This window comes from Staurois parvus, unplaced genomic scaffold (assembly GCF_062004578.1).
Source record: "Staurois parvus isolate SC_StPar_1 unplaced genomic scaffold, SC_StPar_1.0 ptg002177l, whole genome shotgun sequence".
Taxonomy (NCBI): domain Eukaryota; kingdom Metazoa; phylum Chordata; class Amphibia; order Anura; family Ranidae; genus Staurois; species Staurois parvus.
Genome location: NW_028319973.1, coordinates 88,848 through 107,959, shown reverse-complemented (window position 1 = coordinate 107,959; position 19,112 = coordinate 88,848). Strand labels below are relative to the sequence as shown.

General features: G+C 51.5%; 1 long non-coding RNA gene across 2 annotated transcripts in view; it reads right to left on the bottom strand.

Annotated features, from left to right (window-relative positions):
• Positions 1-18,810, bottom strand: part of LOC149432269 (uncharacterized) — a 53,666-nt gene extending 34,856 nt beyond the window's left edge. For both annotated transcript variants that reach the window (XR_016309166.1, XR_016309165.1), the window contains exons 1-2: positions 18,754-18,810; positions 17,972-18,075 (exon numbers count right to left, since the gene is read on the bottom strand). This is a non-coding gene — a long non-coding RNA (uncharacterized LOC149432269). The remainder of the gene's footprint in view (positions 1-17,971; positions 18,076-18,753) is intronic.
• Positions 18,811-19,112: the final 302 nt, after the last annotated feature.

Here is a 19,112-nt window from a genome sequence, read left to right as displayed (position 1 = left end):
TATATTCTGCCAGTAGTGCTGTGGAACATCCAGGTGCTCTTTTGCAAACTTCAAACATGCTGCAATCTTCTTTTTGGCCAGCAATGGCTTCCTCCGTGGTGTCCTCCCATGTACTCCATTCTTGTTTCATGTTTTCCTTATTGTAGATGTGTCAACAAAAATGTTAGCATGTGCCAGAGATTTCTGTAGGTCTTTAGCTGACACTCTGGGATTCTTCTTTACCTCATGCAGCATTCTGCGCTGTGCTCTTGCAGTCATTTTTACAGGACGACCATGCCTAGGGAGAGTAGCAACAGTGCTAAACTTTCTCCATTTGTAGACAGTCAGTCTTACCGTGGACACAGGAACATCAAGGCTCAAGGAGATACTTTTGTAACCCTTTCCAGCTTCATGCAAGTCAACAATTCTTGATGGTAGGTCTTCTGAGAGCTCTTTTCTGCGAGGCATGGTTCACATCAGACACTGCTTCTTGAAACCAGTAAACCCAAAACAGGTGTCAGCAACACATCCAATATCATCACACTGATTGGAGTCAAGGTTGGCTCACTCCTGGCTCCAATTAGCTCTGGGAGAAGTCATTAAGCTAGAGCAGTGATGGCGAACCTTTTTGAGCCCGAGTGCCCAAACTGCAACACAAAACCAACTTTTTTATTTCAAAGTGCCAACACTGGAATTAATCACTTGCCTACCGGGCACTTCTACCCCCTTCCTGCCCAGGACAATTTTCAGCTTTCAGTGCTGTTGCACTTAACAAAGACAATTGTGCGGTCATGCAACACTGTAACCATATGCAATTTTTATCATTTTTTCACACAAATAGAGCTTTTTTTGGTGGTATTTAATCACCACTGGGTGTTTTATTTTTTGCACTATAAATGAAAAAAGAGCAAAAAATTTAAAACATAAAAGGTTTCCTTTGCTCCTATTCTAAAATTTTGCAAACAGGTAATATTTCTTCTTTGATGTGCGTTGGTGAGGCTGCACTGATAGGCAGCACTGATGGACATTGATGAGGCGGCACTGGTGAGCATTGATGAGGAGGCACGGATGATGCACTGATATGCAGGAAATGATGGGCACTGATAAGCGGCACTGACTGATAGCACCAACTGGAGGCACTGACAGACGACACTGACTGGCGGCACTGCTGGGCAACATTGATGGGTGGCACTGATGGGCAGCACTGAGTTGTCACAGATAGGTGGCACTGATATGCGGCACTGATAGGCGACACTGATAATGGGTACTGATAGACAGCACTGATAGGTGGCACTGACTGACATCACTGCTGGGCACTGACTGGCGGCACTGCTGGGCACTGACTGGCACAACCGCTGGGCACTGACTGGTGGCACTGACTGGCAGCACTGCTGGGCTGCACTGATGGGCACTGGTGGGTGGCACTGGTGGGCACAGGTGGGTGGCAGTACTGGGCACAGGTAGGTGGCACTTCTGGGCACAGGTGGGTGGATTGCTGGGCACAGGTGGGCGCACTTCTGGGCACAGGTGGGTGCATTGCTGGGCACAGGTGGGCGCACTTCTGGGCACAGGTGGGTGGAACTTGTGTGTGGCACTGCTGAGCACCGATCATCAGTGCCCTGATGATCAGTGACCCTGATGATCGGTGCCGATCCTCGCTCTGACAACTGCCGGTTCTCGGCAGTACTTTCCTCACGATCTGACAGCGTGAGGAAAGTGCAGCCGAGAACCGGCATTTGCATTTCCCGGTGATCAGCGTGTCATTGGACACGGCTGATCACAAGGTAAAAGGCCGCTGTGATTGGCCTTTTACCACGTCACGTGATCAGCTGTGTCCGTAGGACACAGCGATCACGGAGATCGCCCAGTGCGCGCCCCCTGGGGTACGCAGGAGAGCGCGTTCTTCCTCTTCTTCCTGGCGTGCCCACTGAGATGGCTCTGCGTGCCATAGGTTCGCCATCACTGAGCTAGAGCCTCACATACTTTTTCCTCCCTGCACTGTGAATGTTTACATGTTATGTGCAATGAAACCATGGCAACATCTAATGTTTGTGTAGTATTATGTTCAGCAGACTGTGTTCTTCTATTGTGACTTAGATGATGTTCAGAGCACATTTTATGCCCAATTCATGCAAAACTCCACGTAATCCCAAGGGGGTCACATACTTTTTCTTGCAACTGTATATACACACACACATATACAGTGAGGAACAGAAGTATTTGAACCCCCTGCGATTCTGCAAGTTCTCCCACTTCTCCATCATGGAGGATCTGACATTCACATTGCAGGGGATTCCCACTCTGAGGACAGAATTCAGGAGATCACATTGTATGATTTGTAAAGAATGTATTTGTCTCGAACAGCTGAACAGAAGTATTTGAACCCCTGAGAAACAGCAAGAATTCTGGCTCTCAAAGACCTGTTACTGTTCCTTTACAAAGTCCACCTCTACTCCACTCATTCATCTCACTTAGTAGCTCCTGTCTGAGCTCTTTATAGACACCTGTCCACCCCACAGTCAGTCAGACGCCAACTACTACCATGGGCAAGACCAAAGAGCATTCAAAAGACACCAGAGACAAAATTGTGGACCTCCACAAGGCTGGAAAGGGCTACGGGGCAATTGCCAAGCAGCTTGGTGAAAATAGATCAACTGTTGGAGCAATTGTTAGAAAATGGAAGAGGCTGAAGATGACTGTCAGTCTCCCTCGGACTGGGACTCCATGCAAGATGTCACCGCGTGGGGTATCACTGATGAGAAGAAAGGTGAGGAATCAGCCCAGAACTACAAGGGAGGAGCTGGTCAATGACATGCAGAGAGCTGGGACCACAGTTTCACAGGTCACTGTCGGTGGAACACTACGCCGTCATGGTTTCCAATCATGCATTGTACGGAAGGTTCCCCTGCTCCAGTCATCACATGTCCAGGCCCGTCTGAAGGTTCCCCTGCTCCAGTCATCACATGTCCAGGCCCGTCTGAAGGTTCCCCTGCTCCAGTCATCACATGTCCAGGCCCGTCTGAAGGTTCCCCTGCTCAAGTCATCACATGTCCAGGCCCGTCTGAAGGTTCCCCTGCTCCAGTCATCACATGTCCAGGCCCGTCTGAAGGTTCCCCTGCTCCAGTCATCACATGTCCAGGCCCGTCTGAAGGTTCCCCTGCTCAAGTCATCACATGTCCAGGCCCCTCTGAAGGTTCCCCTACTCCAGTCATCACATGTCCAGGCCCGTCTGAAGGTTCCCCTGCTCAAGTCATCACATGTCCAGGCCCCTCTGAAGGTTCCCCTGCTCAAGTCATCACATGTCCAGGCCCGTCTGAATGTTCCCCTGCTCCAGTCATCACATGTCCAGGCCCGTCTGAAGGTTCCCCTGCTCCAGTCATCACATGTCCAGGCCCGTCTGAAGGTTCCCCTGCTCAAGTCATCACATGTCCAGGCCCGTCTGAAGGTTCCCCTGCTCAAGTCATCACATGTCCAGGCCCGTCTGAAGGTTCCCCTGCTCAAGTCATCACATGTCCAGGCCCGTCTGAAGGTTGCCAATGACCATTTGGATGATCGAGGAGGCATGGGAGAAAGTCATGTGGTCAGATGAGACCAATGTAGAACATTTTGGTCTAAACTTCACTCGCCGTGTTTGGAGGAAAAAGAAGGATGAGTTGCATCCCAAGAACACCATCCCTACTGTGAAGCATGGGGGTGGTAACATCATGCTTTGGGGGTGCTTTTCTGTGAAGGGGACAGGAGGACTGCACTGTATTAAGGAGAGGATGAATGGGGCCATTTATGGTGAGATTTTCAGCAACAACCTCCTTCCCTCAGTCAGAGCATTGAAGATGGGTCGTGGTTGGGTCTTCCAACATGACAACGACCCGAAGCACACAGCCAGGAGAACCAAGGAGTGGCTCCGTAAGAAGCATATCAAGGTTCTAGAGTGGCCTAGCCAGTCTCCACACCTAAATCCAATAGAACATCTTTGGAGGGAGCTGAAACTCCGTGTTGCTCAGCGACAGCCCCGAAACCTGACAGATCTAGAGGAGATCGGTGTGGAGGAGTCGGCCAAAATCCCTGTTGCAGTGCAAACCTGGCCAAGGACTACAGGAGACGTCTGACCTCTGTAATTGCAGACAAAGGCTTCTGTACCAAATATTAACACGGATCTTCTCAGGGGTTCAAATACTTCTGTTCAGCCGTGCGAGACAAATACATTCTTTACAAATCCTCCTGAATTCTGTCCTCAGAGTGGGAATCCCCTGCAATGTGAATGTCAGACCCTCCATGATGGAGAAGTGGGAGAACTTGCAGAATCGCAGGGGGTTCACATACTTTTGTTCCTCACTGTATACACACACACATACCTACACACCAGTTTGTAGACGCCATAACTTTCACGCAAGCCAATCAATATACACTTGTTGGGATTTTTTTTTTGTTTTAACCAGACATGTAACAATACATTTTGGTCCAAATGTATGAAGAAATTAGATTTTTCTTTTTTTTTTTTGGATATGTTTATTAACAGAAAGTACATTTTTTTCGGTCTTTTTTAGTTTATATCGCAAAAAAAAAAAAAAAGTGGTTCTCAAATACCACCAAAAGAAAGTTCTATTTGTGTGATAAAATTATATAAATTTCGTTTAAGTTCAATGGAAGTAAAAATCACCATGTTTGGCATTAGTGGGAGGAATAGTGCCCCATCATTGGTATCAGTGGGAGGAATAGTGCCCCATCATTGGTGTCAGTGGGAGGAATAGTGCCCCATCATTGGTGTCAGTGGGAGGAATAGTGCCCCATCATTGGTGTCAGTGGGAGGAATAGTGCCCCATCATTGGTGTCAGTGGGAGGAATAGTGCCCCATCATTGGTGTCAGTGGGAGGAATAGTGCCCCATCATTGGTGTCAGTGGGAGGAATAGTGCCCCATCATTGGTGTCAGTGGGAGAAATAGTGCCCCATCATTGGTGTCAGTGGGAGGAATAGTGCCCCATCATTGGTGTCAGTGGGAGGAATAGTGCCCCATCATTGGTGTCAGTGGGAGGAATAGTGCTCCATCATTGGTGTCAGTGGGAGGAATAGTGCCCCATCATTGGTGTCAGTGGGAGGAATAGTGTCCCATCATTGGTGTCAGTAGAAGGAATAGTGTCTTATCATTGGTATCAGTGGGAGGAATAGTGCCCCATCATTGGTATCAGTGGGAGGAATAGTGCCCCATCATTGGTATCAGTGGGAGGAATAGTGCCCTATCATTGGTGTCAGTGAGAGGAATAGTGCCCCATCATTGGTGTCAGTGGGAGGAATAGTGCTCCATCATTGGTGTCAGTGGGAGGAATAGTGCCCCATCATTGGTGTCAGTGGGAGGAATAGTGTCCCATCATTGGTGTCAGTAGAAGGAATAGTGTCCCATCATTGGTATCAGTGGGAGGAATAGTGCCCCATCATTGGTGTCAGTGGGATGAATAGTGTCCCATCATTGGTATCAGTGGGAGGAATAGTGCCCCATCATTGGTATCAGTGGGAGGAATAGTGCCCCATCATTGGTGTCGGTGGGAGGAATAGTGCCCCATCATTGGTATCAGTGGGAGGAATAGTGCCCCATCATTGGTATCAGTGGGAGGAATAGTGCCCCATCATTGGTGTCAGTGGGAGGAATAGTGCCCCATCATTGGTGTCAGTGGGAGGAATAGTGCCCCATCATTGGTATCAGTGGGAGGAATAGTGCCCCATCATTGGTATCAGTGGGGGGAATAGTGCCCCATCATTGGTGTCAGTGGGAGGAATAGTGCCCCATCATTGGTGTCGGTGGGAGGAATAGTGCCCCATCATTGGTCTCGGTGGGAGGAATAGTGCCCCATCATTGGTGTCAGTGGGGGGAATAGTGCCCCATCATTGGTGTCAGTGGGAGGAATAGTGCCCCATCATTGGTGTCAGTGGGAGGAATAGTGCCTCATCATTGGTGTCAGTGGGAGGAATAGTGCCTCATCATTGGTGTCAGTGGGAGGAATAGTGCCCCATCACTGGTGTCAGTGGGAGGAATAGTGCCCCATCATTGGTGTCAGTGGGAGGAATAGTGCCCCATCATTGGTGTCAGTGGGAGGAATAGTGCCCCATCATTGGTGTCAGTGGGAGGAATAGTCCCCCATCATTGGTGTCAGTGGGAGGAATAGTCCCCCATCATTGGTGTCAGTGGGAGGAATAGTGCCCCATCATTGGTGTCAGTGGGAGGAATAGTGCCCCATCATTGGTGTCAGTGGGAGGAATAGTGCCCCATCATTGGTGTCAGTGGGAGGAATAGTGCCCCATCATTGGTGTCAGTGGGAGGAATAGTGCCCCATCATTGGTGTCAGTGGGGGGAATAGTGCTCCATCATTGGTATCAGTGAGAGGAATAGTGTCCCATCATTGGTGTCAGTGGGAGGAATAGTGCCCCATCATTGGTATCAGTGGGAGGAATAGTGCCCCATCATTGGTATCAGTGGGAGGAATAGTGCCCCACCATTGGTGTCAGTGGAGGAATAGTGCCCCATCATTGGTGTCAGTGGGAGGGATAGTGCCCCATTATTGGTGTCACTGGAAGAAATGGTACCCCATTGTTGGTATCAGTTGGCAGAATAGTGTGTCATATAAGAGGGAGGAACAGTGACCCAAGGGCCAGATAAAGGCAGGCAAAGGGCCACAGTTCGGAGACCACTGCGCTAGTCTATAAAAAAATGAACATTGGACCTGGAGAGAAAATAGCTTCATAACATTTGATTCTACAAATGTACAAGCAGTTTCTCGGAGCGATTTTCCCCCCTTTTTATTATCACATTAGTGCCTCGGATAGCATCACACCAAACCGATCCTTAGTGGCCGGTCACAACGCATCTGATGAATGTGAATGTCGGCGTCTTAACGCGTGCGATTTGCTGCAGCGCCATTTCTAAAGTCGTTCTTCGTGACTTCTCCTGCAGTTTCGTTGCGATTTCACATACGTAGAATATAATGGAAATCGCTCTGCGAATTGCAAGGAACCGCTGAAAATCTTCACAAGTAGAAATAAAGCTTTCAGAAATCGCACGATTTTAAATGGCAGTTGTGTGACCGGTGATTGAATCAACACGAAGTTCAGCCGGCGGGCGCGCTAGGATGTGTGAACGGCTGCCATGACGATCATATTTGCTGATAAAGTTTCTCCAGGCTCCAATGCAGAGACAACTGACCGCTACTAAACCGCAGATATCAGCCAATCTGGACTCTAATCGTGAGTGCCGATCACATGACCAAGTGCCTAGGTGTTTATCTGATCAGCACTGACGGGAACCCACAGCAGCATTTTCTCCAGTTTTTCCAAAATTATGAAACTCAGCTGAACTATTTATCGAATTGTCCCAATAAAATGATTCACCTATTTTAACCACTTCCAGACCGGACACTCCCCCCCTTCCAGTCCGGACGCTTTCCCCCCCCTTCCAGTCCGGACGCTTTCCCCCCCCTTCCAGTCCGGACGCTTTCCCCCCCCTTCCAGTCCGGACGCTTTCCCCCCCCCTTCCAGTCCGGACGCTTTCCCCCCCTTCCAGTCCGGACGCTTTCCCCCCCTTCCAGACCGGACACTTTCCCCCCCTTCCAGTCCGGACACTTTTCCCCCCCTTCCAGTCCGGACACTTTTCCCCCCCTTCCAGTCCGGACACTTTCCCCCCCTTCCAGTCCGGACACTTTCCCCCCCCTTCCAGTCCGGACGCTTTCCCCCCCTTCCAGACCGGACACTTTCCCCCCTTCCAGTCCGGACACTTTTCCCCCCCTTCCAGTCCGGACACTTTCCCCCCCTTCCAGTCCGGACACTTTCCCCCCCCTTCCAGTCCGGACACTTTCCCCCCCTTCCAGTCCGGACACTTTCCCCCCCTTCCAGTCCGGACACTTTCACCCCCCTTCCAGTCCGGACACTTTCACCCCCTTCCAGTCCGGACACTTTCCCCCCCTTGCAGTCCAGACACTTTCCCCCCCTTGCAGTCCAGACACTTTCCCCCCCTTGCAGTCCAGACACTTTCCCCCCCTTGCAGTCCAGACACTTTCCCCCCCCAGGCCAATTTTCAGCTTTCAGCGCTATCACACTTTGAATGACAATTGCGCGGTCATGCAACACTGTACCCGTTTGACTTCTTTAGCATTTTTTTGAGACAGATAAATCTTTATTTTGGTGGTATTTATTCACCGCTGGGATTTTTAATTGTTTTGCTATATAAATGAAAAAGTCCAAATATTTTGAAAAGTGTTTTTCTTATAATATTTTGCAAATAAATAATCTTTCTTCATAAATCTTGGCCAAAATTTATCTTTTTAGTTAAAAAAAAAAAAAAATTAGTTTATAACCAAAAATTATCATTTAAAAAAAAATGTTTTACTTTTTTTATATTATTAGTTATGTTTTTTTAACATACTGTCACCATAGTGACACTGTACTACTTGTGGGGGGTGATGAAGATTTTTTTATTTTTTTTTTACACAGATTGCTTTTAAAAAAAAAAAAACCCAAATTAGTTTATAACCAAAAATTATAATTTTTCTACATTTTTATCTTATTTTTTTATATTATTCTGTTTTTTTTTTCTTTTTTTTTTAACATACCGTCACTCTAGCAGTGTGGGGTCAGCATAGTACTACTTGTGGGGGGCTGAAGATTTTTTTTTTTTTACACTGATTGCTTTTACACCCATAAAGGCTGTAAGATGAATCATTTCTCCTTCTCTCTGTCTGCATTCCTGCAGCCATTGAGAAATACTGTGTGAGCTGTGATTGGCCACAGCTTGACACATGGTACAAGGCTGGTGTGAATAGCCCTGTACCATGTGATCTCTGTGATCATTCACAAATTTCCCACGTAGTAAGCAATGATGTCAGAAGTGATATCTTGCTTCCACCTATTCATGTGATCACTGATTGGCCAATCAGTGATCTCATGATCAGGACCTCGTACAGCGATCGGTGTTCTGAACACAGCGGGCACCAGATCGCGGTGCCACGTGCTCCCAGGGAGCGATCACAATCCAAAATGGCGGGCGCTGTTTATGAATGTCAACCCACCCCTGCACTGCCACCTTCTGGCCGTTTATATACAGCGGTCGGACGGGAAGTGGTTAATGCTAATATCGGAGTCTAGGTCTACCTCAATAATAATGGCTCCTCACTGCGGATAGGGAGCGGCAGAGTCATCCCTCAGTATGGGAGGCTCAGGCATGACCTTCATCTCTCAGTGAAGAACAGTTTAGTCATAGTGCTGAGTCTGCTGCAAGCTGCCGCCAGCTCCGGAGATCGGGGCCAAGAGGTTGTCTCTTGTAATATTAGGGAACAAGTTCTGGCCACCAGCTCCCACCGAGTCGCTTTCCATCCAATATTAGCGCAGACTTCATTAAAACAGAACTCACCGGAAGAGCAGCATGTCCGCCACCGAGGTAATCAGTCCAGGGCGTGGGTTAACCCTTTCATGATCGGGGAAGGTGTGCATCTTACAGGAGGTCACTAATAAAGTGTAAAGGAATTCCACTTCACCGCCCTCTGCAGAGCTGGAATTGTTCTGTTCAGAGATTGTGTATAATCAATGGTCGGCAAAGTCACTAAAGCGCGAGAGTTCGTATTGGGCCCCCATTCATCCGCTACCCAACGCCTACAGACAGACAAAGAAGGGGGCCTTTCCAATACCTTCTATCAAAAAGAAAAGCAAATCTACATGGCACAGAGGGAGGAATCCCAGTACCTACCCAACCCATGTCCAGTATAAATTGGGGGATGATGGTGGGGGGCTGTGCTTCAGGGGTTGGGCTTGGCCCCCTAGTTCCAGTAAAGGGAACTCCTAAGGCGACATTTTGGACAATTTCATGCTCCCAACTTTGTGGGAGGAGTTTGGGGATGACCCCTTCCTGCTCCAACATGACTGCACAAAGCAAGGTCCATAAAGACATGGTGAGCCAGTTTGGGGTGGAGGAACTTGACTGTCCTGCACAGAGTCCTGACCTCAACCCCATAGAACACCTTTGGGATGAATTAGAGTGGAGACTGCGAGCCAGGCCTCCTCCCCCGACATCAGTGCCTGACCTGACAAATGTGCTTCTGGAAGAATGGTCCAACCTTCCCATAGACACCCTCCTAAACCTTGTGGGGGGCCTTCCCAGAAGAGTTGAAGCTGTTATAGCTGCAAAGGGCGGGGCCAACTCAATATTGAACCCTACAGACTAAGACTGGGGGGGCCATTAAAGGTCATGTGCGTGGAAAGGGCGGGGCCAACTGAATATTGAACCCTACGGACTAAGACTGGGGGGACATTAAAGGTCATGTGCGTGGAAAGGGCAGGGCCAACTCAATATTGAACCCTACGGACTAAGACTGGGGGGGCCATTAAAGGTCATGTGCGTGGAAAGGGCGGGGCCAACTGAATATTGAACCCTACGGACTAAGACTGAGGGGCCATTGAAGGTCATGTGTGTGGAAAGGCCGGCGTCCCGATACTTGGGGCAATGTAATGTATCAGTGTTGTCACCATGTATCACTACGTATCAATGTATCAGTGTTGTCACTATGTATCACCATGTATCAATGTATCAGTGTTGTCACTATGTATCACCATGTATCAATGTATCAGTGTTGTCACTATGTATCACCATGTATCAATGTATCAGTGTTGTCACTATGTATCACCATGTATCAATGTATCAGCGTTGTCACCATGTATCAGCGTTGTCACCATGTATCAGCGTTGTCACCATGTATCAGCGTTGTCACCATGTATCAGCGTTGTCACCATGTATCAGTGTTGTCACTACGTATCAATGTATCAGTGTTGTCACCATGTATCACTATGTATCAGCGTTGTCACCATGTATCACTACGTATCAGCGTTGTCACCATGTATCAGCGTTGTCACCATGTATCACTACGTATCAGCGTTGTCACCAATGTATCAGCGTTGTCACCAATGTATCAGCGTTGTCACCATGTATCAGCGTTGTCACCATGTATCAGCGTTGTCACCATGTATCACTACGTATCAGCGTTGTCACCAATGTATCAGCGTTGTCACCAATGTATCAGCGTTGTCACCAATGTATCAGCGTTGTCACCATGTATCCTCGGAGCTCCCTATCTATCTCCCTCGGATGTCACCGTAGAGGAAATGGCTGATCTGTAGAGTTTGTAGTCTCCGGCATAGACCTGGCGCTCTGATAAAAGTCAGTGATTTGTGCGCCGTGGCGGTTACAACCCGCCGAGAAACCTATTACTCTGCAAATATCATTGTGTGAAGGTTATGTCCTGTGAATGAAATATGAATCATTGTCAGAGAGCGGCGGGCGGGGGGGGTGGGGGGAGGGGGGGGGGGGTGATTGACAAACTTTTAGTGAAACCTTCCAGCAGTGGAGTGACCTTGGATCGCTGAAAACAAATACTGAGAGGGGACCGGCAATGAGAACAGGGAACCTGCTAGAGACCGCCATGGACTGAGTGAGAGGAGACTAGCGGGGACCCTGGTATAGGGCCGACATGGACGGACTGAGAGGGGACCAGCCATGACAGCAGGGACCCAGGTATGGGACTGTGATGGACGGACTGAGAGGGGACCAGCCATGACAGCAGGGACCCAGGTATGGGACTGTGATGGACAGCCTGAATGGGGCCCCAACCATGACAGCAGGGACCCAGGTATGGGACTGTGATGGACAGCCTGAATGGGGCCCCGACCATGACAGAAGGGACCCAGGTATGGGACTGTGATGGACAGCCTGAATGGGGCCCCAACCATGACAGCAGGGACCCAGGTAATGGACTGTGATGGACAGCCTGAATGGGGCCCCAACCATGACAGCAGGGACCCAGGTATGGGACTGTGATGGACAGCCTGAATGGGGCCCCAACCATGACAGCAGGGACCCCGGTAATGGACTGCGATGAACAGAGGGGACCAGCCATGACAGCAGGGACCTTGGTATAGGACCTCCATGACAGACAGAGGGGACCAGCCATGGAAATAGGGACTCCAGTGTAGGAAGGTCTCTTTTATAAAGCAGGACGATGTGCAGGAGCCTTGGGACTCTTATTGAGGACTGACTGTTATAGGGCCCGAACCTCCACAGGACGACCAAAGGAGCGACCAGAATAGGGACAAGTGATGAAAAATGGGACACCGATGGGGACCCTGCTGTAAGCAACGACTCCCAGGGGGACTGTGATATATGGAGCGACTCCCAGGGGGACACCGATGTAAGGAGCGACTCCCAGGGGGACCCCGATGTAAGGAGCAACTCTGATGGGGGACCCCGATGTAAGGAGCAACTCTGATGGGGGACCCCGATGTAAGGAGCGACTCCCAGGGGGACCCCGATGTAAGGAGCGACTCCCAGGGGGACTGTGATATATGGAGCGACTCCCAGGGGGACCCCGATGTAAGGAGCAACTCCCAGGGGGACCCCGATGTAAGGAGCAACTCTGATGGGGGACCCCGATGTAAGGAGCGACTCCCAGGGGGACCCCGATGTAAGGAGCGACTCCCAGGGGGACCCCGATGTAAGGAGCGACTCCCAGGGGGACCCCGATGTAAGGAGCGACTCTGATGGGGGACCCCGATGTAAGGAGCAACTGCCAGGGGGACCCCGATGTAAGGAGCAACTGCCAGGGGGACCCCGATGTAAGGAGCAACTCCCAGGGGGACCCCGATGTAAGGAGCGACTCCCAGGGGGACCCCGATGTAAGGAGCGACTCCCAGGGGGACCCCGATGTAAGGAGCGACTCCCAGGGGGACCCCGATGTAAGGAGCGACTCTGATGGGGGACCCCGATGTAAGGAGCAACTGCCAGGGGGACCCCGATGTAAGGAGCAACTGCCAGGGGGACCCCGATGTAAGGAGCAACTGCCAGGGGGACCCCGATGTAAGGAGCAACTGCCAGGGGGACCCCGATGTAAGGAGCGACTCTGATGGGGGACCCCGATGTAAGGAGTGACTCCCAGGGGGACCCCGATGTAAGGAGCGACTCCCAGGGGGACCCCGATGTAAGGAGCAACTCCAAGGGGGACCCCGATGTAAGGATCGACTCCCAAGGGGACCCGAATATAAGGAGTGACTCCCTGGGGGGGGGGGGGGGGGGTTGGGGATGACCCAAGGAGCAACTCTCGGGGTGGGGGGGTTTGGGGGGGTATGTACGACGACTCCTCCCATGGAGCGACTCCCAGTCATGTAATGACTACATGTGGTTCTCTTACATGGGGGGGTTGGTGGTCTGGGTGCAGTGTCCCCCCCCCCCTGCAGGCAGCCATCATGGTGTAGTCCAGGTTGCGGCTGTACTGTCAGTACTGGGGGTGAGAGTCCTCTGTGTCTGCAATGCTGAAAACTTCTACCCCCTCCCCGAACCGATTGAAGGGTCATAGCAGCCGCCCTGGGGGTGTGGGACCCCGGGAGTGTGGGGCCCCGGGAGTGTGGGACCCCGGGAGTGTGGGGCCCCGGGAGTGTGGGGCCCCGGGAGTGTGGGAGGGATGAAGCGGCTGGACATTTACGGGGTAAACAAGCAATGAGGAGGTGACATGTGCAGCCTTCAGCTCACGTTAACCCCTGGAGTACCATGATGTGTACTGACATGTCCTGGCAGACCCGGGTAAGGATGACGAGGAGTACGCAGGACCCTGCCAGGAAGAAGTAGACATCGAGATTCAGCATAAAAAGTTCTCCATGTGATGTATGAGTGACGGTTACATGTGTACAGCATGACGGCGTATGTGGCCCTGTTGCTAGGATACAGACATCGTCTCCATGACGTCGCCAAGCGTCCTACACATCAGATCGCATTCTGCGTTTACTGATCTTCACACAGCTGTGTGCAGGGGCCAATGAGGGACTACACAGCTGTGTGCAGGGGCCAATGAGAGACTACACAGCTGTGTGCAGGGGCCAATGAAGGACTACACAGCTGTGTGCAGGGGCCAATGAAGGACTACACAGCTGTGTGCAGGGGCCAATGAAGGACTACACAGCTGTGTGCAGGGGCCAATGAGAGACTACACAGCTGTGTGCAGGGGCCAATGAGAGACTACACAGCTGTGTGCAGGGGCCAATGAGGGACTACACAGCTGTGTGCAGGGGCCAATGAGAGACTACACAGCTGTGTGCAGGGGCCAATGAGAGACTACACAGCTGTGTGCACGGGCCAATGAGGGACTACACAGCTGTGTGCAGGGGCCAATGAGAGACTACACAGCTGTGTGCAGGGGCCAATGAGGGACTACACAGCTGTGTGCAGGGGCCAATGAGGGACTACACAGCTGTGTGCAGGGGCCAATGAGGGACTACACAGCTGTGTGCAGGGGCCAATGAGGGACTACACAGCTGTGTGCAGGGGCCAATGAGAGACTACACAGCTGTGTGCACGGGCCAATGAGGAACTACACAGCTGTGTGCAGGGGCCAATGATGGACTACACAGCTGTGTGCAGGGGCCAATGAGAGACTACACAGCTGTGTGCAGGGGCCAATGAGGGACTACACAGCTGTGTGCAGGGGCCAATGAGGGACTACACAGCTGTGTGCAGGGGCCAATGAGGGACTACACAGCTGTGTGCAGGGGCCAATGAGAGACTATACAGCTGTGTGCAGGGGCCAATGAGGGACTACACAGCTGCATTTGTGGTGTTTTTTGAAGCCCGATACACTATACAATCTGATTGTACAATCACTTTACCAAAACTATGTAATATGAGGACATGCCTGATCTGTCCAATCAGTGTGGCGGGCCATTGCACTACAGAGCTGATGGCAGATCTACAGGAGATTGTACAATCAGATTGTATGGTGTATGGTGAACTTTAAACTGGCATGTATTACTGTCTCCTCAGTTACACCCGAGGAGACAGTAATACAACCCCCGGGGGGGGGGGGGGGTACACAGATTACAATCACATACCAGACACGGGACACCCGTTATATGGCGGTGGTGCAGCAAAAACTGGGTGTGGCTAATCTGTGTAAGGAGCGTACCTCTGAAATCGGTATGGTGTCACGTTTTCATGCAAACAGAAAGCCAGAGGATTACATTGTATTCTGTGGGCATATCAATAGACATTGGGGGGGGGGGGGGGGGTTTAATGAAGCGTTTTTCGGTGGTATGGTCCCTTTAACATGTCATGTGACAGATTCATGTAAGCCGTGTGACCGTCCCGGCAGAGGTTCTGACACACACAACAGATCCGGGTTGTTCCTACGTGTTCATGTTCCCTGTTGCTATGGCTACACAGAGTTCAAAAAAGTATACAGAGGAGTGCAGACAGACACTGGAGGGGAGTCGGTGTACAGACAGCATTGGGGGGCCGGGGGGGATGTAGGCAATGGCCTTTCCCAGAAAATAGTCTGTACAGGTCGGGGGGGGGGGGGGGGGTTACAAATCGGTTCAGCAATGTGACTTGTTACTGTCAGACCTGTACACTGTTTGAGCCCCTGGAAGCCTGGCTGAAAAAATCCCAGTTAGCACCCCCCCCCCCCACCCCCCACCCCCCACCCCACAAGTCCCATCTTGCTGATAGGATAGAGATGTGGAAATTGTTAGTTCTTACGCCTGTAATCCTGTCAGTGAGCCATAAAGCTGCACAGACCCCTAGTGCATAGTGGGGCCCCCATCCTAATATCTACCGGGGCCCCTGGTCTTATCTACTGGGGTCCCGTCTTAAGATCTATTGGGTCCCGTTTTTACTATCTTTTGAGGCCCTTATACTAACATCTACTGGGGCTCCATATCTAAATCTCTACTGGGGCCCCCGGTCTTAATATCTACTGGGGCCCCCGGTCTGAAAATCTACCGGGGCCCCCGGTCTGAAAATCTACCGGGGCCCCCGGTCTGAAAATCTACCGGGGCCCCCGGTCTGAAAATCTACCGGGGCCCCCGGTCTGAAAATCTACCGGGGCCCCCGGTCTGAAAATCTACCGGGGCCCCCGGTCTGAAAATCTACTGGGGCCCCCGGTCTTAATATGCACTAGGGCCCTTGTCGGTTGGGGTCCCGTGTTTTTATTTCATGTTCTCTGGTGCTATGGCTACACAGTAAACAGCGGAGTGCAGACAGAGACACTGGAAGGGAGTCAGCGGGGGGGAACCTGTAGGTAACGTCCTTTCCCAGAAAATAAGTCTGTACAGATGGGGGGTTACAAATCGGTTCAGCAATGTGACTTGTTACTGTCAGACCTGTACACTGTTTGGGCCCCTGGAAGAGCCTGGCCGAAAAACTCCCAGTTAGCCCCCCCCCCCCACATCCCGTCCCATCTTGTTGATATATTAGAGATGTGGAAATTGTTGGTTCTTACTCCTGTAATCCTGTCAGTGAGCCATAAAGCTGCACAGACCAGTAGTAAATAGTGGGGCCCCCATCCTAATATCTATTGGGGCCCCCATCCTAACATCAACCGGAGTCCCGTCTTAAGATCTACTGGGGCCCCATATCCTAATATCTATTGGGGCCCCCATCCTGACATCAACCGGAGTCCCGTCTTAAGATCTACTGGGGCCCCATATCCTAATATCTATTGGGGCCCCTGGTCTTAATATGTAATAGAGCCCTTGTCTTAACATCTATTGGGGTCCATCTTAATATCTTTTGGGGCCCTTATCGTAATACCTACCGGGGCCCCTGGTCACAACATCTACCGGGGCCCCTATCCTAATATATCTCGGGGGCCCCATATCTTTACATACTATTTTCTAGAACAGTTGAACTCCGCCTTTTATCATGGCGTTTTGTGTATGGCTCCAATGGTCGCTAAGGAAATGGGCTGCCATCGTCTTAGCAACCAGGGATGTGATGTTGAACTTGACAGTGGGCGGAGCCTGAAGGGGAACTCTTGTCGCTAGTTGGGTCCCCATTGGCTCCATCTGCCTTGTGATTGACAGTGCAGTGGGCGGATTCCATCGTTGCTACTCATGGTTGCTCCTTCCACCCCCCCCAAAAAAAAAAAAAAAGTCTCAGCCTGCCCCCCCCGGGTGTCCGGTATATATACCGCGTCCTCAGTGCCCGCCTCCAGCGACACAATCATATTCCAGAGGAGTGACAACATTCTGAAGTGCATCCACGACACCCAAATGTTACTGTTGTCATAAAGCAGAAACTGCAAAACCCGGAGCGGATTGTACACGTCGAGGGCCCGGATCACACAGACGCGACGCGGGAAACGCACAGAAATCGCAATGTTTCCCGCACACCAATCTCACCGTGTTCATGCGACCTGCTGTGGGTGTCAAAACGAACGACACCCCAAAAGCAGATCACCTGAATTGGATCGCATGCGTGTGAACATCCACGCGATCCGACTCCAGTGAGGCAAAGAAAAAAGAGAAAAAAAAAAAAAAAAGGGTCCTGCACCTATTTTTGAGGGGATTCGGTGTGATTTGAACCATGCAAAACGTTCGTCTCGAATCTCACCGCGCAGTCAGATGCGATTTTGCAGCGCGGTTCCCGTGCGAATCACGTGACCTGACGCTGCGAAGCGGGCCTAAGGCGAGCGTCACACATATGCGTTTTGCAGACACGCTGCAGTCCGTTTACACGGTTTCCTACGGGTCACGTTCATGTCTTTGCGTTTTACAATGGCGCGGTTTTTTTGTTGGAACGGGTCGGCGACTTTTTTTTTTTTTTTTCTTGCAGCAGATTGCGTTTTTGTTTAAACAGACTTCAATGGAAACGCATCAAAAATGAAGCGCTTGCGTTTTTTTGCTGCCTTTTTTTTTGCTGCTTTCTCCAGCAAGACAACAGACGCCTCTCAAAGACGCAAAACGCATTAAAAAAGGTATTAAAAACACACCAGAAATGCACGTAAAAAAAAAAAGGAGAAACGCACCGGAGAACACATAGATGTGAACCAGGACTAGGAGGGATTTACCTCCCAGTGCCAACATATCCTCTCACTTCCTGGGGTGTCGGCAGGACAGGAAGTGAAGGGAAATCGAGGAACAAAAACCGAAAACAAAGCTTTGTCCTCATATCTACATACACAATCAGATGGGGGATCTCACTACCTGGGAGGGGGAAGGGTGACCCTCTGTACAGGCGGCTGGGATGTCGGGCTGTCACTGGTTGCCATGGTGATGGATCAGGCAGGTCTCAGTGTTGGTCCGTGAAGCTGTAAAAAAAAAGGCAAAAATGGTTACAGAGGGGGCCCCAAGGGGGAGGACAATGACAGAGGGGGCCCCAAGGGGGAGGACAATGACAGAGGGGGCCCCAAGGGGGAGGACAATGACAGAGGGGGCCCCAAGGGGGAGGACAATGACAGAGGGGGCCCCAAGGGGGAGGACAATGACAGAGGGGGCCCCAAGGGGGAGAACAATGACAGAGGGGGCCCCAGGGGCGAGGACAATGACATAAGGGGCCCCAGGGGTGAGGACAATGACAGAGGGGGCCCAAAGGGGGAGGACAATGACAGAGGGGGCCCCAGGGGTAAGGACAACAGCAGGGGTGACGAAAGAAGGGTTCCGGGGGGGGGCGATGAAAGAGGGGGCCCCAGGTGGGGGACAACAGAGGGGGCCACAGGGAAGGGGGGACGACAGAGGGGGCCCGAGGTAAAGGTCGACGACAGAGGGGGCCCCAGGGGGGAGGACAATGACAGACGGGGCCCCAGGGGGGAGGACAACGACAGAGGGGGCCCCAGGGAGGAGGACAATGACAGGGGGGCCCCAGACGGAGAACAAAGGGGGCCCAAGGGGGGAGGACGACAGAGGGGGCCCCAGGGAAGGGGGGACGGCAAAGGGGGCCCCAAGGGGAGATTATAGGGGCCCAGGGGGCATGACGGAGGGGCCCTCACAGCAGTGTCGCAGCTCCCAGACATCTGCGGCCTAGTCAGTCACCTGAGCGGTTGAGCGGATCTCGTTGCCACGGAGACCAGGCAGTCACGGAGGCGGGGCGCCGATCATGGTCAGGGGCGGGGCTGTTCTGCAGGAAGTGAACCGTTGGGAGGCATGAGCGCGGTTCTGATTGGCTGGAAGTGTACCCGTCCTCAAGCAGCCAATGATAGGCCGCTATTTTTCTTTTATCGACTTCAACCCGCTGAGGGCACCGCTGAGTGGGGTGTAAGTAGTGCATTGGGGTGTAATGTGGGGTTGCAGAGTTTATTGGGGTGCAATGTGGGGGCGCTGAGTGTATTGGGGTGCAATGTGGGGGGTG